Source organism: Camelus ferus, chromosome 8 (assembly GCF_009834535.1).
Source record: "Camelus ferus isolate YT-003-E chromosome 8, BCGSAC_Cfer_1.0, whole genome shotgun sequence".
Lineage (NCBI taxonomy): Eukaryota > Metazoa > Chordata > Mammalia > Artiodactyla > Camelidae > Camelus > Camelus ferus.
This window is the reverse complement of record NC_045703.1, coordinates 24960041-24981371: the sequence shown is the minus strand read 5'-3', so window position 1 is coordinate 24981371 and position 21331 is coordinate 24960041. Positions and strand designations below refer to the sequence as shown.

The 21331-nt window shown below is 39.4% G+C and overlaps 1 protein-coding gene and 1 long non-coding RNA gene across 3 annotated transcripts in view; one reads left to right on the top strand and one right to left on the bottom strand.

Annotated features, from left to right (window-relative positions):
• Positions 1-18721, bottom strand: part of ANKRD6 (ankyrin repeat domain 6) — a 198199-nt gene extending 179478 nt beyond the window's left edge. Inside the window, exon 1 of one of the 2 annotated variants that reach the window (XM_032484594.1) lies at positions 18497-18721. The gene's annotated coding sequence lies outside the window, so the exon portion shown is untranslated. The remainder of the gene's footprint in view (positions 1-18496) is intronic. The other variant, XM_032484591.1, reaches the window with a different exon arrangement.
• Positions 18722-19222: 501 nt separating this feature from the next.
• On the top strand, positions 19223-20560 carry LOC116665300. The gene is made up of 4 exons (XR_004321848.1): positions 19223-19362; positions 19552-19601; positions 19809-19858; positions 20121-20560. It is a non-coding gene; the product is annotated as an uncharacterized LOC116665300 (long non-coding RNA).
• Positions 20561-21331: the final 771 nt, after the last annotated feature.

Below are 21331 nucleotides of genomic sequence, written 5' to 3'. Positions count from 1 at the left end.
GGTTGACCATGGGAAATTTGACACAGCTACTACCTGAATCTAGATGTGCAGCCAGGATAACTAAATGAGGGAATTGATCGTCATAAATGAGGAAAGCGCTGAGATGACAAGGATGAAGAAATGATGCTGCAGAAATTTCACACTGAAGGAACTGCTGCAGATACTTCACAACATTGAAAGTATGCAGGATAAAACTAACGCAAACTTCAACAGAAGTATGGAAGTTCATCAAGGCATAGAAAAGATGCTTGCTCTGTATCATACGTGATAGGAAGGGAAAAGGGCAAACCAAACTACTCTTTTTGTTTTAATTGAAGTATAGTTAATTTACAATGTTGTGTTAGTTTCAGGTGTACAGCAAAGTGACTCAGTCACATATATATATTCTTTTTCATATTATTTTTCATTATAGTTTATTACAAGATATTGAATATGGTTCCCTGTCCTAAACAGTAGGACCTTGTCGTTTATCTATTTTATATATAGTAGATTGCATCTGCTAATCCCAAACTTTTAATTTATACCCCATTCCCTGCCCTTCCCCTCTGGTAACCATAAATTAGTTTTATATGTGAGTCTGTTTCTGTCAAACTAAACTACTCTTGATGAGATTTTACAAGAGAAATAAAAGTTTAATTCTCAATGTTGCTATTGTTTTAATTTACAGTGTACTAAATACTAGTATTTTTTTCATTTCCCTATATAATTATAACAGACAGTAAGAGAGTTTCTAACATTTTGGTCAAACATTTAAAGGTCCCCAAACAATCTCAATTTCCCCCACTGATTATAAGACAGCCTACCGGGTTTCAGCATGCACTATTTTCTGTATAGTATCACAGCTCCGTGTAAAATGAGGACTGCCGGTGGTTATTTTGGACAGAGGGAGTTATGATTGAGATGTGACCCAGGGAGGGGCTTCTGGGGTGACCCACAAAGTCCTATTTCCTGACCAGAATGGCCATTACACAAGTATTTACCTTATAGTAATTTGTTAAGCTAAAAATGTTTCTGTGACTCAAATTCATGGAAGGAGGGGACTAGTCAATGAGGACCCATCTGAAACATCAGGCTAGTGGTCACCTTTCTAACAGAAAAGAAAAGCAAAGCCACAGAAGTAAGAAAGTGACTTGGCAGAGGGCACAAAGGCTGCTGTCAGACATGAAATTGGAACCTGAGCTCTCTGGGCAGCCAGGTAGCACTCTTCTCTTTAAAGGCTGCCAGTCTCCCATGAAACAGACTCCCCTGAAGGACATCTTTATTGTCCATTTCCGAAAGAGGTAATTCAGCCAGGTTTGAATGTGGAGGCCTGAGGCTTTAAGATAAATTACTTAATGCTAATCAGATAGAAAAAGATGGTATGTAGGGAGGCCAAGAGAGAGTCATCGACTTTAAAAATTTTTTCCTAAATTATTGTTTGGCTAGAAAGATTAGGCTTTGCAGAGAACAGTAAAACAGTTTGGCCTCCCTGATCCTAGGGCAATTTGAGTTTGCATTAAACTCAAATTTAATGAATGCCATTTATTCTGTGGGGCCGAGGCAGCGCTGCTGTGGATTTATGGTATCTGGTTAGGTTACAATCAATACCTGTCTTTCCTTTAAGATTTAGTCCTATAACACAGCATCTTCCCCCTCACATAAATACCCTAATAGCCTGTGACATTGCTTTTTTTCATACAAAATCTATCATGGTTTCTATCTGCTTATTGATTTGAGGAGTATGTTTTCTCTCCACTGTGTACACAGCTTTCATTAACACTAACAAGAAGTACACCTTATATAACTAGGATGTTAACCTTCGTCCAATTTAGTTGTCCAGTAAATTCAGAATAAATACTACAAGTCTCTTAAGATTTATTTTCTTACCCTCGAAGTTAATGTCTCTGACATTAAGAGAATTCCAAAGGCTGGGGAGGGAGGAGCCTAATAAGAAACTGCACAGAAGTCCTGGGACAAAATGTGATACAATATTTCAGTTCTTTTTTAGACACACAAGAACATTTGTCACCTTTAACACAACCAGTCAATTATAAGCACAGTTAGTGTTTTTGAGACTTTTAATACCAAGGGAAGAATATAAATTCATGAATTTAGGATTTAAAAAGACAGAAAGGCACTGAGCATCAAGACAATTAGTTTTGAGTATATCAAAATAATAATGTTTTATTATTCTGCTTTTAAAGACAGAAGCTTTATTTTCTTCAAAATGGCCTTTTCTCAGGGTTTTTTAATAGTAAGGAGAGAAATTCTAGTATCTGGAGATAAATTAGACCTGTTGCATATTTTGGAGGGATGAAAAAGAATGATCTAAAGCTATCCTTTTAATAAAAATAGATGATTGTTTATTTAGCAACCTTTTCAGAATGTGTCCCACGATGGTATTCCTACCTTGATGCGCTTCCTCAAAGGGCACATACTCTGTATATACTTTGAATGATTAGTAATTCTAATCATATATTAAATATCCTGGGTCTAAGGGAACTCATTATTGAAAGGAATCCTTTGATCATTTTACATAAGATTCTTTAAATCCCTATTAGCACATGTTTTTGAAATCAATTTCCCAAGACGTCTTTCAACCGGAAGGTATCTAATTAGCTGTAAGTCCTTCATTGGATGATAAAGTGTTTACTTTACTTACATTTCAAAGTACAAAATACCCTGGCTTACATCCAATCAAACATTCAGATTTTATTTCAGCAGGGTAGCAATGATGGAAAATGTTGAAAGGCACCTGATTCTCAGTTTTAAAATACTGCTCTGAACAGTAACACAGCTCTGCTCATATTAAATACTGAAGGTGTGAGGCTCTTTGATTCTTCCTCCAAGTTTTTATATTTTTGGTTTTGGTTTTGGACTTTCTTTTTGGGGGGAGGTGTCTCACTTTTCTCCATATTGTATAAAAACCCAACAGGTGCCAGGGACTTTCCTGTTATTCATTACTGGTTTTGCAGCTCTTTACTAAGTTTTTGAATGGAGGAAAACAGAGGCTTCAGTGAGCAAGCCATTTATTATTACATAACGTAGGATAATACATCTGGAGATTAAGGAAATTATAAACAATTAAATAAGCATCCGTTCTTAAAGTACCCATAAAGCACCTGGATTTAGGTTCTTCCTCTCATGGTAACTCCTTCTGCTATTATCTTTTATTGATTTTAAGAAGAGATAGCTAACCTCAGGCCATAATGCTAATTTTAGCTTTAATTTGTTCTCTCTTAGCCTCAAGAGGCAAACAGAGTTCCAGTGTAAACCAGTCGCTTTCTCTCAAGCCCCAGTGCCAATTTCCCTATCATTATTTCTATTTGAAAGCAAAGCAGCAGATGGCTGTATAGGTGCAGTCAGGCAGGGAATGATTTGATTTATATGATAAGCCCACTGCCGGGTCTCTCTGCACATGTTCAGAATGCTGATGATTAACGCCGCTGGGCACTCTTCTCTCAGTTCCAAGCTCTCCTATCAAGCAGGCAAGGCTCTGATTCTAAGGGAGACAAGAAGCATATTTGGAGCTTCCAGAGAAACAATTTCTAGGGACCCAAAGACAAGTTGCCACAAGGGTCCGAGTTAATTGGAGACCAGGACATCTACATCAGACTCTGGAGTGCTTGTTGCACATGCATCTCCCAGACCTGCTGAATCAGGACCTAAGGAATGAGGGTGGGCATCTCTGAATTTTAATAGAGTTCCCAGATGATTCTTATCTTGATAAGTTGGAAAATAATTGGTCTAAAGAAGCTAACTGGAAGAGAGAAAGGCAGATAGCTAACTAGAAGATAAACTTGGTAACTAAATAATTTGGGGTTAGGGTTAGGGTTACCCTGAGATCACTTAATTTAAAGTCTACCTTGGTCAATGGAAGGTATAGTTCAAGTGGTAGAGCGCATGCTTAGCATGCACAAGGTCCTAGGTTCAACCCCCAGTACCTCCTCTAAAAAGTAAATAAGGAAACCTAATTACCTCTCCTCCCAAAATAAATTAACATTTTTAAATTTAAAAAAAAACCCTATCTTAATTATCCCATTAGGTAGGTTTTATTATCCCCACTATGATAGTGAACCATGGCCAGAGAGATCAAGTAAACCCTAACTAGGAGCAGAGTTACCTCAAATCAAGTTATACTAATTTTAAGTCTAGTGAAAGGGTTAGCAAACTTTTTCTGTAAAAAGATAGTAAATGTATTAGGTATTGTGGGCCACATGGCCTCTCTGACAACTCAACTCTGCCAGCAAGCATAGTGTGAAAGCAGCCACAGGCAATATGTAACTCGAGTATGGTCATGCTCTAATAAAACTTTACAAAACAGGCAGCAGGCCTGTGGCTATAATTTGCTGACCTTTGGTCTAGTGTATCTTTAATTCCAACGTGGGCACCATACAATATAACTTTTTTTTAAGTTGGGACTTAAAAGGTAGTAAATATTAATTATTTGGACCTCTTCCTTAGGTGGAACAGCCCAATCTCAACCAGTAATGGATAAATGAAACATTACTACAGGCAGATCTTGAAGATACCATGGATTATTCAGTTCCAGACCACTACAATAAAGCAAATACTGCAATAAAGCAAGTCACACGAGATTTTTAGTTTCCTAGTGCATATAAAAATTATATTTACGGTAAACTGTAGTCTGTTAAATGTGCAACAGCATTATCTTTAAAAATGTATATACCTTAATTTAAAAAGACTTAAGTTGCTAAAAAATGCTAACCATCATTTGAGTCTTCAGTGAGACATAATCTTTTTGCAATAGTGACATCAAAATCACAGATCACTGACCACCATAACAAATAGAATGATAATGAAAAAGTTTGAAATTATTTCAAGAATTACCAAAACATGACCCAGAGACACAAACGAGCAAATGCCATTGGAAATATGGTGCCAGTGGACTTGCTCGACACGGAGTTGGCACAAATATTCAATTTGTGAAAAATGAAATATCTGCAAAGTGCAATAAAGCGAAGAGCAATAAAACAAGGTATGCCAGTAGAGCTAGTGTGCACCACTACATTTTCTCCATGATTCCAACTAGATACTGGGACCTTTCACATGATCTTTTATTAATTCCTCAATACTCTCCATTTCTAGCTGTCGGATGCTGGATACAGCCAAATGGTGCCCTGAGGCACAAATAAGCTTCAAGCAAATAAGATAAATAGGTCCAAATATTGTAACTTGAGTTTCCCTTAAGAGCAAATAAATAAAAGTGACACGTACATTTATGATTGTGTAATACATCCTGTGGTGAAGACTGGTTTTTTTTTGGAGAGGAAAATTTTCATATTTGCTTATTGCCAGCAGCTGGAAGTAGTTTTAAATTATTATAATAACATTCATGAACCCAAAAGGACATGCATATTCTTGTTCTTTGTTAATCTTCCTCTGTTCCATCTTTCTCAAATATACAATTCTCTAGATGGTTGGGTAACTCTCAATTAATAAAATATACTTCGTTCCCCAATAAATGTAAGAACTTAAGACGACTTAATCCCATTTGTATTTGCTCACAGGGCAATTATGACACAACTGTTTCCTGTATAAAGGTCTCATCCACACCTTACACTACAAAGACATAACTATTTTTTTTAATTGAAGTATAGTCATTTACAATGTGCTAATTTCTGGTGTACAGTATAGTGATTCAGTTTACACACATATATTCTTTCTCATTATAGGCCATTATAAGGTATTAAATATAGCTCCCTGTGCTACACAGTAGGACCTTCCATTTCACATATATGTTTGGAACATGAGAAATAAATCATACGAAGGTAGTTACAAACTGTTAAAGGACTAGCATATTAATATAAAAGATGGCTACTTATCCACCAAAGAGTTCTGTTTCCCATCCAAAGTAAATGATTATTGCTCAGAAGCAGCTGTCCAGTCAGGGGCTAAATTTCCCAGACTCCGTAAATTGAGGCGGTGCTCTGAGCTGGTTCTGGCCAATAGAATGTGAGCAGAAATGATGTTTTCACTTACTGGTGGAGGCAGTTAATCTGGTATGCCTCTTCCCCTTTGTAGTGACACTGGAAATCACGTGTTGAAGATGACGGTATAACAAGATGGAAGGAGCCTTTATCTCTGAGTCACTTGAAGAAGAGCTAACCAGGAAAGCTGCCCACCCAGGAATAACTTCTCTGGATTTTGTGTGAGCTGGAAATAAACTTTTACTGGATTAAGCCACTGAGGTTTAGAGATGTTTGTTACAGTAGTTAGCCTACTTTAATAGAATATATTTGTGCCAGATAAATGAGTCAAATCATGATCTACTGAAGAGTTTCTAAGATGAATGCAAATACTGAAGAATCATATGTATAAGAAAAACTTGCAAGTTAGAATTTTTACCATTTAGGCACTCCATTCATATGAATTAAAAACCATATTTCACAGAACTAGAACAAATCATAATAAAATTCATATGGAACCATCAAAGACCTAGAATTGCCAAAGCATTACTGAAGAGAAAGAAAGAGGCTGGAGGAATAACTCTCCCAGACTTCAGACAATACTACAGAGCTACAGTCATCAAGACAGCATGGTATTGGTACCAAAACAGACATATAGACCAATGGAACAGAATAGAGAGCCCAGAAATGAACCCACAAACTTTTGGTCAACTCATCTTTGACAAAGGAGGCAAGAATATACAATGGAATAAAGACAGTCTCTTCAGCAAATGGTGTTGGGAAAACTGGACAGCAGCATGTAAAACAATGAAGCTAGAACACTCCCTTACACCATATACAAAAATCAACTCAAAATGGATCAAAGACTTAAACATAAGAAAGATACAATAAACCTCCTAGAGGAAAACATAGGCAAAACATTATCTGACATACATCTCAAAAATTTTCTCCTAGAAGAAATAAAAGCAAGAATAAACAAATGGGACCTAGTGAAACTTACAAGCTTCTGCACAGCAAAGGAAACCATAAGTAAAACAAGAAGAAAACCTACGGAATGGGAGAAAATTTTTGCAAATAAAACCGACAAAGGCTTGATCTCCAGAATATATAAGCAGCTGATACGACTCAATAAGAAGAAAATAAACAACCCAATCCAAAAATGGGCAGAAGACCTAAACAAGCAATTCTCCAAGGAAGACATACAAATGATCAAAAAGCACATGAAAAAATGCTCAATATCACTAATTATCAGAGAAATGCAAATCAAAACTACAATGAGGTATCACCTCACACCAGTCAGAATGGCCGTCATTCAAAAATCCACAAATGACAAATGCTGGAGAGGCTGTGGAGAAAGGGGAACCCTCCTACACTGCTGATGGGAATGCAGTTTGGTGCAGCCACTATGGAAAACAGTGTGGCGATTCCTCAAATGACTAGGAATAGACTTACCATATGACCCAGGAATCCCACTCCTAGGCTTGTATCCAGAAGGAAATCTACTTCAGGATGACACCTGCACCCCAATGTTCATAGCAGCACTATTTACAATAGCCAAAACATGGAAACAGCCTAAATGTCCATCAACAGGTGACTGGATAAAGAAGATGTGGTATATTTATACAATGGAATACTACTCAGGCATAAAAACCAACAACATAATGCCATTTGCAGCAACATGGATGCTCCTGGAGAATGTCATTCTAAGTGAAGTAAGCCAGAAAGAGAAAGAAAAATACCATATGAGATAGCTCATATGTGGAATCTAAAAAACAAAAACAAAAACAAACAAACAAACAAAAACAAAGTGTAAATTCAGGACAGAAATAGACTCACAGACAGAGAATACAGACTTGTGGTTACCAGGGGGGTGAAGGGTGGGAAGGGATAGACTGGGATTTCAAAATTGTAGAATAGATAAACAAGATTACACTGTATAGCACAGGGAAATATACACAAAATGTTATGATAACTCACAGAGAAAAAAATGTGACAATGAGTGTGTATATGTCCATGAATGACTGAAAAATTGTGCTGAACACTGGAATTTGACACAACATTGTAAAATGATTATAAATCAATAAAAAATGTTAAAAAAAAACCAATCTGAATGACTGGAGAGCTCTATAATTAAATAAATCTGATACTTAACATCTTTTATAACAATATATCCGTGCAGTAGCTCACCTAAATCACTGGATACTCCACAAAGTGAAATGTATTGTATATTTATAATACATTTAAAATATAAAATGTAAACCAGAAGACAACCTCAAAATTAAATTTGCATTCCCCAAGGTAGAATCCACTGAACTTCAGCCATCTGGTACCACTTCATGAGTCTTCCATAGCAGTGTAACCTCAAGTATTATTACCTTCCTATTTTTCTGGAGCCTAAAGAGGGCAGAGACAGATGTGGCAGCTGTGAGCCTGGGACTCTGATTTCACATCTGCCCACTGGGGACTCCACAATGGTTCACCCTTGAGTGCCTCTGGCCCTTGAGGAATGGGTCCTGGAGTCTGTAGAATGCAGGAGAATGGCTGGAGGCTCTCAGGGAAAAGAACTATTCAGGCTTATCCTAGGTTTGAACAGAAAGCCTCTGGAGGATGGTAAGGGGAAAGATATACCAGAAAAGTGAAAGGAGCTAAGACACCCAAGGGGGAGAGCCTGTTGTGGAGTGGGTAGAGCTCTGTAAACAATATTTTCTTGCAGTGCTTACTAACCATTTTTGGGTGAGGGAACCATTTGAGAATATGATGAAAGCTATGAAATGTCTTCCCTCTCAAGTACACATATAAGCATTCACTTAAATACTTACACCTAAATTCTGGGGCTCTTCAAGCATCTGTAGATCATCAATGAACTTCAGGTTAAGAATTCCTACTTTATGCCAGAGAGGGTGTGGAGAAACACTGTTGATGGGAATGTAGATTGGTACGGCCACTATGGAAAACAGTATGAAAATTCCTTAAAAAACTAAAATCAGAGTCACCATATGATTCAGAAATCCCACTCCTAGGCATGTATCTGGAGAAAATGCTAATGCAAAAAGATACATGCATCCCAATGTTCACAGCAGCACTATTTACAATAGCCAAGACATGGGAGCAAACTAAATGTCCATCGACAGATAACTAGATAAAAAGGACATTATTTTATTATATATATAATGGAGACACACACACACACACACACACACACACACACACACACACACACACGCGCACACAGGAATACTACACAGCCACAAAAAAGAATGAAATAAAACCACTTGCAGCATTGTGGACCTAGAGATTAGTATCCTAAGTGAAATAAGTCAGTCAGACAGAAAAAGACAAATATCACATGATATCACTTACATGTGGAACTTAAAAAATGAAACAAATGAACTTATTTACAAAACAGATACAAACTCCTAGACACAGAAAACAAACTTGAGGTTACCAAAGGGGGAAGGGGATGGGAGAGGATAAATTAGGAGTATGGGATTAGCAGATACAAATTACTATATATAAAACAGATAAACAACAAGGTCCTACTGTATAGCACAGGGAACTATAGTCAATATCTTATAATAAACTATAATGGAAAAGAATCTGAAAAAGAATATACATATATATGTGTGCGTGTGCATGTGCGTGTATGTGTGTGTATAAGAAACTGAATCACTATGTGGTACACCAGATACTAACACAGCACTGTAAATCAACTATACTTCAATTAAAAAAAGAATTTCTATTTTAGTAGGAGATTTAATAGCTGCTCCTCAGGTTGATATAGGAACCTACTAGTAAATAATGCAGACTCTTCCCTGTACAGGAGAGAACACAGCTATTTCTTGCATCTCTTCTCCTATGACTGCGGATAAGGAGGAGAAGGGAAAGAGAGGTAATGTCACTCTCTGGTTTTCCTGGCCACCCTCCACTGTCCCTTACCTCCGTGCCTTTGTACAGCCCAGCACCACCAGTGGAATTTTTTTTTCATTTATATTAATCTCACATAGAAGTTGCAAAAATAGTACATGAACTTCAAAGACATTACAGTAAGTAAAATAAGCCAGTCACAAAAGAAAAAATATCGTATGAGTCCACTTATATGAGGCACGTAGAATAATCAAATGGATAGAGAAAGAAAATAGAATAGTGGTTAGCAGGGGCTGGGGGAGAGGAGGTTGGGAAATTATTGGTTAATTGTATCATTTAAAGAGGAGGTAGAGTTTCAGTTTAAGATTATGAAAAACCTCTGGACATTGATAGTGGTGATGGTTACACAACAATGTGAATATAATTAATGCCACTGAACTGCATACTTTAAAAATTATTAAAGTAGTAAATTTTATGTTATGTATATTTTATCACAATGAAAAATAATACAGAGAGTTCCCACTTACCCTACCGCCCAGTGGTAGTATGGAAACTGGAAAGGAAACTGGCCTTAGTATAATACTCCTAAATAAACCATAGAACTTACTTGGATTTCGTTTTTTCCAGGAGCTCACTCTGTGTGTGTGTGTGTGTGTGTGTGTGTGTGTGTGTTTTTCTATGAATTTTATCACATTCATAGATTCATGCAACCACCTCCACAATCAAGAGTACAGAACTGTTTCAAATCCCCATTTTACAGGTTAGGACACTGAGGCATGAGGTTAAGTAAACTGCCAAAATGTTTACAACCAGTAGGTGTCAGAGCCAGGCATCAAACCCAGTAAGAACAGCTCTAAAGCCCATGCCTCTTAACCAAAGGTGGCTGCAAATATTTACAGGGCATATCTAGGATATTCAAATGCATCAATATATACGTATTCAAGAAGTCTGCTCTCTGGTACTTGAATATTTTATACTATATATGGCATAATATAAAATAGTATACAACGCATCTCAGCATTCTACCTAAATTGGGTCAAATTCAGAATTACATGCTGGGACTTATAATTCACTTGGTATTTTCCAGCTAAAAAATAAGTTTAAAAACTGGCATGAGACACGTTATCCCTGCCAAAGAAAGAGAAGTAAGTTAGTTTTGTGAAAAATCTGAACTGAAATTTTCCAAGTCAAATTGTACATGATTTGGTTTATTTTTTGTACACAATAATAAATTCAAATCACTACCATATAACCATGATAAATAGGTCCATCTCATGTCGTTACATTTTTACCTCTCATTTTAGTGAAATATTTTAGTTACTAGAACATCTAAATAGTTCCACTATGGAACAAAGTACTTTTTTAATACATTTGACTAATACTGAATTTTTCTTGTGTAATTTTTAAAGCATTCTACCTAATTTGTTTATTTTTCTGATAATAAACTTAATATATGTTCACTGTAAGAAGTCTTTAAAATTCTCATAAAGACACAGGGGGGAAAAACCCACCACTCCTAAAACTCCCCACTAGAGGTAATTTCTTTATATAGCATATTCCTGTGAGACTTTCCTAGAATTAGAATAAAATGCAGATATTTTCAAAAACTGAAAACTCCAATTTACTTAAATAGGAATATAAATTTTATGGCCTTGAAATCAAGTTTTAGAATAAAGTGGTACTTTTGGTTTATAGTCTAGAATATGAATACATGCATACACAGTCTTACAGGATGCTACACAGTAAGTTATTGATGTTCATAGTAAAAGGACATCATCAGGTTCCATCAAGTTAACAATCTCACTAGTTCTCTTTGGCCCATAGACCATCAGGTTGCTTCAAGGGCACCTGTCTCCAAAACTGTGCAAGAACAAGAGTGTTGCTTTTACACTATGAATATGTATAATTTCACAGAACTGTTCATTTTTAAAAGTCATCTTTTGGTCTACTCCCCTCGGCTAGTGAAGAGAAAACTGAGGCTCGGAGAAATTGTCTACAGCTCCACAGCAGGCTGGTGGCCAGGACTACACTAAGTTTCCTGATGTCCATTCGGTGTCCTTCCATCCTCCCCAAGGCCCCAGGATGTGCCCCTCCATCTCGCACTGCCTCATCCAACCCAAGATGATAGAGAGCATGGTTCTCGGAGCTAATGTGGAAAAGGTCACAACCTCAAGAGAACTAAGTTCTATATTCACCTCTTATCTGTGAGGAAAATTATTCTTTTGTATCCATTCATTTTAGAAACATTTCTCAAAGCATGTACTTACAAAAACAAAAATAAGCCCTCCCAAAATGCTTTCTGGTTCCTGTTTATTAATATTAGTTTACTTCAGACTACTTTTCCATTCTTGTTTCTATTTGTTGGTACCTCTGTTAAAATCATTTTTTTAAAAAACAATGTTTTTTACTATCATAGACAGAAATATTCCCCTTAATCTGCATTCTTGAACTGAGGACAAATCATTGATGTAGAAATTGAATTAAGTCCATTCAGCTACAATAAATTCCCAAATTTAAATTAAATGTTTTAATCCTTGCATATGTTTTCCTAGTTTTATAGAAAATACTAAGAGTCAAGCATTTTCCAACTGGCAGACAGATACATGAAAAGATGCTTAACATTGCTAATCATCTGGGAAATGCAAATCAAAACCACAACGGGACATCACTCACACCTCAGAATGGCTACCATCAAAAAGAACACAAACAACAAAAGTTGGTGAGGATGTGGAGAAAAGGGAACCCTGGCACACTGCTGGTGGGAATATAAATTTTCCACAGCAGCCACTGTGGAAAACAATCCGGAGGTCTCTCAAAAAGCTAAAAATAGGACTACCATATGACCCAGCAATTTCACTCCTGGGTATATATCCAAAAAAACCAAAAACACTAATTCATAAAGATACATGCACCCCAATGTTCACAGCAGCATTATTTATAATAGCCAAGATATGGAAGCAACCTAAGTGTCCATCAACAGATGAACAGATAAAGAAGATTGGTTATATATATATAATACATATATATATATAAAAATACATATATATATAATGGAATACTACTCAGCCATTAAAAAGAATGAAATTTTGCCATTTGCAGCAATGTGGATGGACCTGGAGAGCATTTTGCTAAGTGAAATAAGTCAGATAGAGAAAGACAAATACTCTATGAGATCAGTTATATGTGGAATCCAAATAATACAACAAACTAGTGAATATAACCAAAAAAGAGGCAGACTGCTCTTTCTCTTCCAGTCCCAGGCGATTTGCAATGTCCCAGCTCCAGTGCAGACATGGCCAAGTCAAAGAACCACAACACACACAACCACTCCAGAAAATGGCACAGAAACGGCATCAAAAAAACCTCGATCACAACAATACAAATCTCTTAAAGGGTGGACCCCAAGTTCCTGAGGAACATGCGCTTTGCCAAGAAGCACAACAAGAAGGGCCTGAAGAAGATGCAGCCAACAACGCCAAGGCCATGAATGCACGTGCTGAGGCTAGCAAGGCTCTCGTAAAGCCCAAGGAGGTCAAGCCCAAGATCCCAAAGGGCAACAGCTGCAAGCTCAGTTGACTTGCCTACATTGCTCACCCCAAGCTCGGGAAATATGCTCCTGCCCGCATCGCCAAGGGTCTCAGGCTGTCAGCCAAAGGCCAAGGACAAGGCTCAGACCAAGGCCGCAGCTGAAGCTGAAGCTGCAGCTCAGGCTCAGGCTCCCAAAGGCACCCGGGCCCCCACAAAGGCTCCAGAGTAGAGGCTTTCATCTATTGATGTGAGGATAGAAGGACTTGAGTGACCCCTGGGCTGCTGTCTGCATGGGGCTCATGTCTACCTGTGCTGTTTGTACAAATAAACCTGAGGCAGGATTTGTCAGTCAAACAAACAAACAAAATCAAAAAAGAGGCAGACTCACAGATATAGAGAATAAACTAGTGGTTGTCAGTGGGGAGAGGGGAGCAGGAGGGGCAAGAGAAGGGTAGGGAATTAAGAGGTACAAACTATTGTGTATAAAATAAGCTATAGGGATATATTGTACAACATGGGGAATACAGCCAGTATTTTATAATAACTATAAATGGAGCATAACCTTTAAAAAAAAAAAAAAGAGGCAAGCACTTCCCAAAGCACTCTGTGCCTACAATATCAGACTGCAATAGTTAATGAATGCTTAAACTTTGTGACTCTCAATTTTCTTTTAAGGAAAAGTTGCAGACAAAAAGAAAAAAGCAATTCATTCTAACCTATATTTTTTAAATCTACAATTCAGTTTCCTACTTTATACCCTAAAACCATAAGATGTTGAGTATTATCCATAAAAATATTGAATAACTATGTCACATACCTGAAACTAATATAAATCAACTATACTTTAAAAAAAATGTTGAGTATCAAATATAATCAATCTAATCCAAGGAAAGACTTGAAATTCTTTTTTTAAAAAAAGGGGGCAATATGTTAAATAAAAATAATGCTGATAATTTATCTGTGGGCATCAAATGGAAAAAAGAGAACAATTAGTTCAAGAGAATCAAATAGTTTCTCCCACACACACACATATATTCAAATTTTATAGAGGGGAGAAAAAAAACCCTCAACATTATGAACTAAAACAAACAGAAAAAAAAATTTATGTCAATTTGGAAGTATTACCTATGGTTCTGTACAGACTTCCCAATGATAAATGTCTGAAGAAAATAACAAGAATCTTCAACTATACTAGGGAAACATCACTATTGAATGTATTCTCACAAACTGGTAAAATGTCACCAGGTCTGAGCTTAGGCTTGGAGTCTGGGCAAGCAACAAGACAAAGGAGAAAAGGTTTATGTTCCCTGGAAGGCACGGTGACAGCCATTTGTGACATCGTTATCTAAGTCAATCTTTTCTTGCAGGATTAACAAGTACCACTTATTGATAGGAATTATCATGGGATGCTCTGCAATTTAATAAAAACCGTTTCATCTGAAAAGATTATCTGCCTCTCTGTGCTAAAAGCATGTGCAGAAATTAAATCCTACCTGAAACATTTTCCAGCCTATAACCTAAGTCCAAACTTCCCAAGACATAAGACAAAGAGCCTTCCTTAGAAGTCTACGGTCCAGGCTTAGGTCTTCCTCCTACAATCAGTTATGCCCTCCTTCCCAAACCAGGGCACATGGTAACAAATGAAGACGAGTATTCCAAAGATGGTGTGAAAAATCAAAGTGTCACAATGGTACACTAGGGTTTGTTGTTTGAAAAATGATAAATCATTTCATAATGTAAACTAATTACCTCGTAATTTATTTGCTAAAATTGAGATTTCAAACACTGGCTATTCTTAAATAGGGGGCAACGGCATATATCTATTACTGGAAATTCATTTAGTACTACTTAAACTTAACAATTGTAAAACAGCTCCCATTTCCTGAGACTCTGTTATATTCCAGGCTTTTACTAGATGCTTTTATGTACATTATCTAGTTAATCATTAAGAAATGATCTTATGAGGTAGTCTCTAGCCACTCCATTTAATATAGAGGAGAAAACCAAGATTTAGCCCACTCCACACAGAAGTTTAACTTGGGGCTACTTCAGGCAGACACCTTCCTTAGTAACTGATCTCTCCCGGGAAGGGGGTTTAACCTTAGACCAATAATTCCCCAACTGTGCACCAGGCACTCAGGGAGTTGTAGCAAATTCACAGGGGCAGCTTAGGATATTTGAAAAGTTCAAGGGAAACACAGTGTACTCAACACGCTGGACACCACTGAACCTACAAACCGGAGATAGTTCACAGTTTCCACCATTAGATCACATTACGTTCTTATCAGTAACATTATATCTCTGCAAAGCTTGGGTTTTCAGTGGTTGCTGTGATTAAAAAGCAATTGCTGCAGAAAAATTAATGTGGAACAGGCAACAAGCATGGTGGTATCCAGTCTGATCCCAAAGTCTGAGTAGTAGTATGTATTTACATACAATATAATGCATATGTGCAGTCAAAGTGTTATAATTCTACCTAATAAAACTGAAAAAGGAAAAAAAACAGTCTAAGAACAGTATAGGCACACACATCCTATTTGTAATTGTTGCTATTGAGGAATGATATAATTTTTTTCTCTCAGTTTATGTGTATTATTTTTTTCAAACAGCTTCTATGTTGTTAGGATAGAAATACTACATTTGGATCTAACTACTAGTAAACTACTTAAATCTAGGGGCACTGTGAAAAAAATGACTGAGATACTAACAGCACCATGAAGCAAGTTTAGGAATCTTTGCCTTAGCCAAGAAGTGACAGGGTTGTGTAAGATTCACCAAGGAAAGCTGTGATTCAGTGCAAAGAAGTAACTTAAAACAAAGTCCCTAACACAAACATCATAAGCAGAGAAAGAGGAATTTAGGTTAAAACCGTTTTTAAAGGTCACTCTCGGCTTAATCCTTTAAATCCCATACAATGTCTCCTGGATAATTGGTATTTAAAATAAAAAAACTTCTAAAACACATGCACACAAATTACTGTTTTTCCAATTCTTAGAGACTCAAGCAAAGCCTTTAAAATTACAGCCTCCAAGCTATGTTGGAAGAGACTGGGCCTCCCCTACACAGACAGAACACACCCAAGGAGCCTGTGCCAAGGAAACCAGGGGAAAGCCTAGACAGAGAGACTGCCCCCATCCCAGCACTTTGATACTTTCAGCTCCTTTGCGGTTTGCATCCCACTCTCAATAGCCTGCTTTTAAGTTCTACAGGAATGCTCTAGGTTATTGTGGAAATGCTTGTTTGGAAACTTCCCTTCCACAGAGTTTCTCATACAAGACACTAAGTGTGAAAAGCAAGGGGAAAATAAACACAAAATCCAGACTGTTGGTTCCTCAGGAGGAGAAAGAAAAGTAAGTGGAATGCCAAGTGGAGGAGTGTTCCAGGCTGCAAGGTTCTGAGGATGTTCTAGTTCTTCATGGGTACTTCATGGGTACTTCTGTTCTTGCTCTTTAACTTGTACCTCTCCATTTGATACTTTCTGAATGTATGATATATTTCACAGTGGTGGCACCAGAATTTCCATGTGGGAGGGCCTTGGCAGTTGGAAGTGTGCCTTGTTTCTAAGCAGAGTTGGATCACAAGCCATCTGCTTTTACTTGGAGTATATGCTTATCTGGAGGGGCTCTGGAGAGGTTGATGAGTTTGAGTTGGAAGCTAAGGTTCATTTTTGGTGCCAACACGGAACAAGGAGTTAACAAATTAGCATTTCAGTATCACCCTTTGTTTATACCTCCCAACAATATGCAATTAGTTGTTTTCTGGCCTCTTATTCCTTTCCACCTTTCTTCCACTCTCCCCTCCTCATTTATGACCTAGAGTGCAGAAAACCTTCCAAATTTAATTTATATCCCTATTTAAAAAAAAATTCTTCATTTACCATATGCTAAGCACCTGCTAGAGATGATGGATGATAAACATGTATAGTCACACCTACTACAGCACAAGAACAACAGGTTGCTATTGCTGTTTTAAGGATGGGAAATCTCCTCTCAGACACCATCAGTACCCTGTACCACCATCCTGAACCCAGATGTGTTTGTCTTCATTGTCCAAGTTCTTTCCACTTACATTGGTCTAACAGACATTACCTAAATGTAAACGAATATCATCACCCAACAGGCTCACAAAAAGGATCCTTAGCGTTCAGAGGAGCGATGCCGAGCCTTTTTTTTTTTACTTGAATCATTTCATTTAATTTCTACAGCAATATTATACACAGTTTACAATTCTAAAACCTTAGGTTTAAAGAAATGGGTTTTCCAGAGTCACACACCTAACAAGTGGCATTAAGACTCAATCTCTTGGCCCCAAAGGGGATCTCAATCACCAGTTAAACCATCTCACCACACTTCAGGGAAAACATTCTTGACCAGTTTTAGGAAACTGAAGCTCCTCTCGGGTCACAAATAATGCTCCACTTCCCCTCCCGCCCCTCAAATCTACCGGAAGCACCACACTGAAATTCCCAAGACAAGTGTCGGTAAGCTGATGTCTGAACTCAAGCCAGACAACGCGCTTGCTTCCTCGGGCCCGGGGAGACGCCACTTGCTAACTCTTTACAGACCTTAATTCCAGCCAGAGCGGATCTCCCCAGGGCAGAACAGCCCCCACCCTCCGGCGCCTACACCCCTTGGCGGTCCTCAAAGGGCTGAGGGAGGGGCGCAGGCTGCTGGCGCGTCCAAGCCGAGCTCGGTCACTCTGAGGCCGGCCTGCAGGCCCGGGGAAAGCGGAGGACGCTAGGTGACCAGAAAGGACCCTCCTTTACGCCCGAAGACCGCCTGCCTCCACGTCCGGAAGAAATACTTGGGGACCTCCGGCCCCCACCACCACTTTCTTCAAACTCTTTGAGCTCACTGGAGAAAGAGAATGGGGACATGCAAAGACGAGAAAGTTCTCTGCGCCCTGCCCCCCGCCCCCCACCAAGTTCTATATTCTATGGAGGCAACTAAAGGAAAGCGACAGGGGAGGTGCCCCGGGATGGACCCCCGCTCCCGCCTCGGCTTTCCCGGAAGCCGCAGGAAAGGGGGCAGCGCGCTCCGTCTGGGACTCCTCCCCAAGCAGACAGCAATCTGGGGGCGCCCTCACCCCAGACATCGTCCTCTGCGTATCAGGGTCCACCCCCTCCTCGAGGAGTAGGGGGCGCCGGCCCTCAGGTTAAGAAGGGTCTCGAAAGGACCCGGCGAGGTCGCACGTACCTTTCTCTCCGTGCCGCAGGGACCGATGCCGGCGACAGGGCGAGGGGCAAGGGGAGTCGATGGAGACGGGCTCCGCTGGCTCCCGCGGCCCCTGGGCCTCGGCGCCGCTCAGCGCCGCCGCCTCCTGCCGTCGCTCGCAGGGTTGCGCTCCCCGTTCCCTCAGGTTACCTGTGGCAGAGCCCTCGGCGCCCGCCGTCCGCTCAGCCCTCCGCCCCGCCCCGCCCGTCCTCCTAGGCTGGGGCCGCAGCGCCCCGCAGCGGTCGCCCAGGGCACGGCGGCGGCCCGCGAGGAGGTGGGCTCCCCAAGGCCCTGGGGCTGGCCGCCGCCGTCTGCAGCACGCTCTCAGCTGGGCCGCTGCCCCTTCCGCGCCCTCCTTAGAAAGAGTGAGGGGAACGGGGGACGCAGTCGCATTTTCCGGGCAGGCGTTGCCTGGAGGTTTATGGGAGGGAGGAGGGGTTCGGGAAGAGAGAGAAACCATCCTTCAACCTGTGGCCAAGTGAGTATTTCAGTACATTCGTAGGTCTCTTAACTGGGATGGCTCAATGGAAACTGAACAATGATGAATGATCCAGATTCATTAGAGAGCGGGAGAGAAGAAAGGAAGCCTGTATTCCAAACAGCTTGTCTGTTAGTAGCTTGTCGGAAGCATCCCGTATGAAACAGACGAAAGCACTGAACGTTCCTCACTTCTATATTCAAATCACACTCTATGTACGTACCATTAACTTGGTTTGTTTTTGTCTGTTTTTCACAGCAATTTCTTCAGTATCTAGACGAGTTCCCCTGAACATGGCGAGCACTCAGTAAATTATTGCTGAATGAATGAGTGAATGGGACCTCTTTCAGCCTTTTGAAGAACCTGACAGGTTGTCTGCTCTCCGAACACGGAGAGCTGCAGGGAAGGGCGGAACACTAGAATGGAGTTTCAGGCTTATCTGAGTTTATTTCAACTGGATTTTTCTGATCTCCTCTGAAATAGGCCTGGTTTCCAGGGGGAAAGGAACTTGATAAGTTTCTTCTTGTTCTTAAGATGTTTGTCTCCCTTTTTCCTTCAGGGAACGTTAGGCAGGAGAAATCCAAACAGCTCTTTCCATACCAGGGAAGGGTAAGTGCTTGATTTTCCTAACCTACATCGGGGCTTCTCCCAACCCCATAGTCACAACTAGAGTTTTACCTGGCAGAGTGTGAAACCTCTCTTCTGAGTGTCCTTAGGCCGTCTTCAGATTTGTCCCCATCCCCGTCACGCCCCATCTGGAGCTGTTAGAAGAACACATTCCCTTTCCCTGCCCATCAGCCCTGGATTTCTCTCCAGGCAGGTCACCACCGAGTTCTAGGTGAAACCTCCCTTCTCCCGAGGTCAAGGTAAGCAACCTTTCTTTCTTTTTTTCCTTTCCTTTCCTTTCCTTTCCTTTCCTTTCCTTTCCTTTCCTTTCCTTTCCTTTCCTTTCCTTTCCTTTCCTTTCCTTTCCTTTCCTTTCCTTCCTTTCCTTTCCTTTCCTTCCTTTCCTTTCCTCCCTCCCTTCCTTTCTCTTTCTTCCTTCCTTTCCCTTTCTTTCTCTCTTTCTTTCTTTCTTTCCTTCCTTCCTTCCCTCCTTCCTTCTTTTTTCTCTTCCTTCTTTTCCAGATTAAAGAATTTTCCTAGCTAGGCCCTTGAATAAACCTGCAAAGATACAAAGCACTCCATTCCTGTGGGAGGCTTTTAATGATGTCACCACAAAGTCTAGATGTCTCCTTGTGCTTGGAGTTTTAAGTTACATTCGTGGGCAGTCAGAGCTGATCGTACATTAATTCTGCCAAAAGGAACAGAAGCCAGCCTGCAAGGCATGTGAATGCTCCTGGGAGCTAACCGGTCTGCATTTGTTCCCAGACCTTAATTAATGGGAATTCCTGGCAGGCACAGCGAGGCTGGGGGTTGGGGGTGGGATGAGTAGCTGTTGGCTCGTGAGAGTCAAAGCAGGCAGTAGGTGAGCTGCTTGGAGATCACACTTTCCCGTCTCCAAGTGGGCACAGTCTTTGGACATCTAATGAAAGGAGACCCCTAAACCTCCCAGCATACGAGGAAGGCTCCCAGCCTACAATTCTGTTCTGCCCCAGGGAGTCTGCAGCCCTTATGTAAGGGGAGTACAAACTAAACTGTTTGTTGCTACTGAAGTTTGGAGAGTATTATACTATTGAATCTTCCTATCTATGAACATGTTGGACATGTCTGTCCATTTATTTCAAATTTTAGTGACTTCAAAAGGTTTACAGTTTTTCATTTTCTGGGATTTAGTCTTAATTATCTTGTTTGTTACTATTGCAAGTGATATCCTCTGAAAATACGTTTGTTGTCAATAAGAAAAATGTAAATATCTTTGCTTATTGAGCTTATACCCAGCAACATTGCTAAATTCTGTTATTAATTTAAGTAATTTGTAGATTCTTTAGTTTTCTTCTTCTTCTTTTTTTTTTTTTTTTAAATCTTTTTTGAGGCAGGGGAGGTTATTAGGTTTATTTACATATTTATTTATTTAATATGGAGGTACCGGGGATTGAACCCAGGACCTTGTGCTTGTTAGGTATGCACTCTACCACTAAGTTTACCCCTCAATTCTTTAGTTTACTATGTACCTGAAAGTAATATTTTATTTCTTATTTACCAACCCTTGTATCTTTAAAATTTTTTGTTTATTTTGAGATAATGACAGATTCATAACAAGTTACCAAAAATAGTAGAGAGATCAATTATACTTCTAAATGAATAAATAATTTTAAACATAAAAATTTTGGGTTTGACATCTAGTCAGGAGAAAGGGGCAGGGTTTCTCACTGTGTTAATTTACATTTGGAAACAAA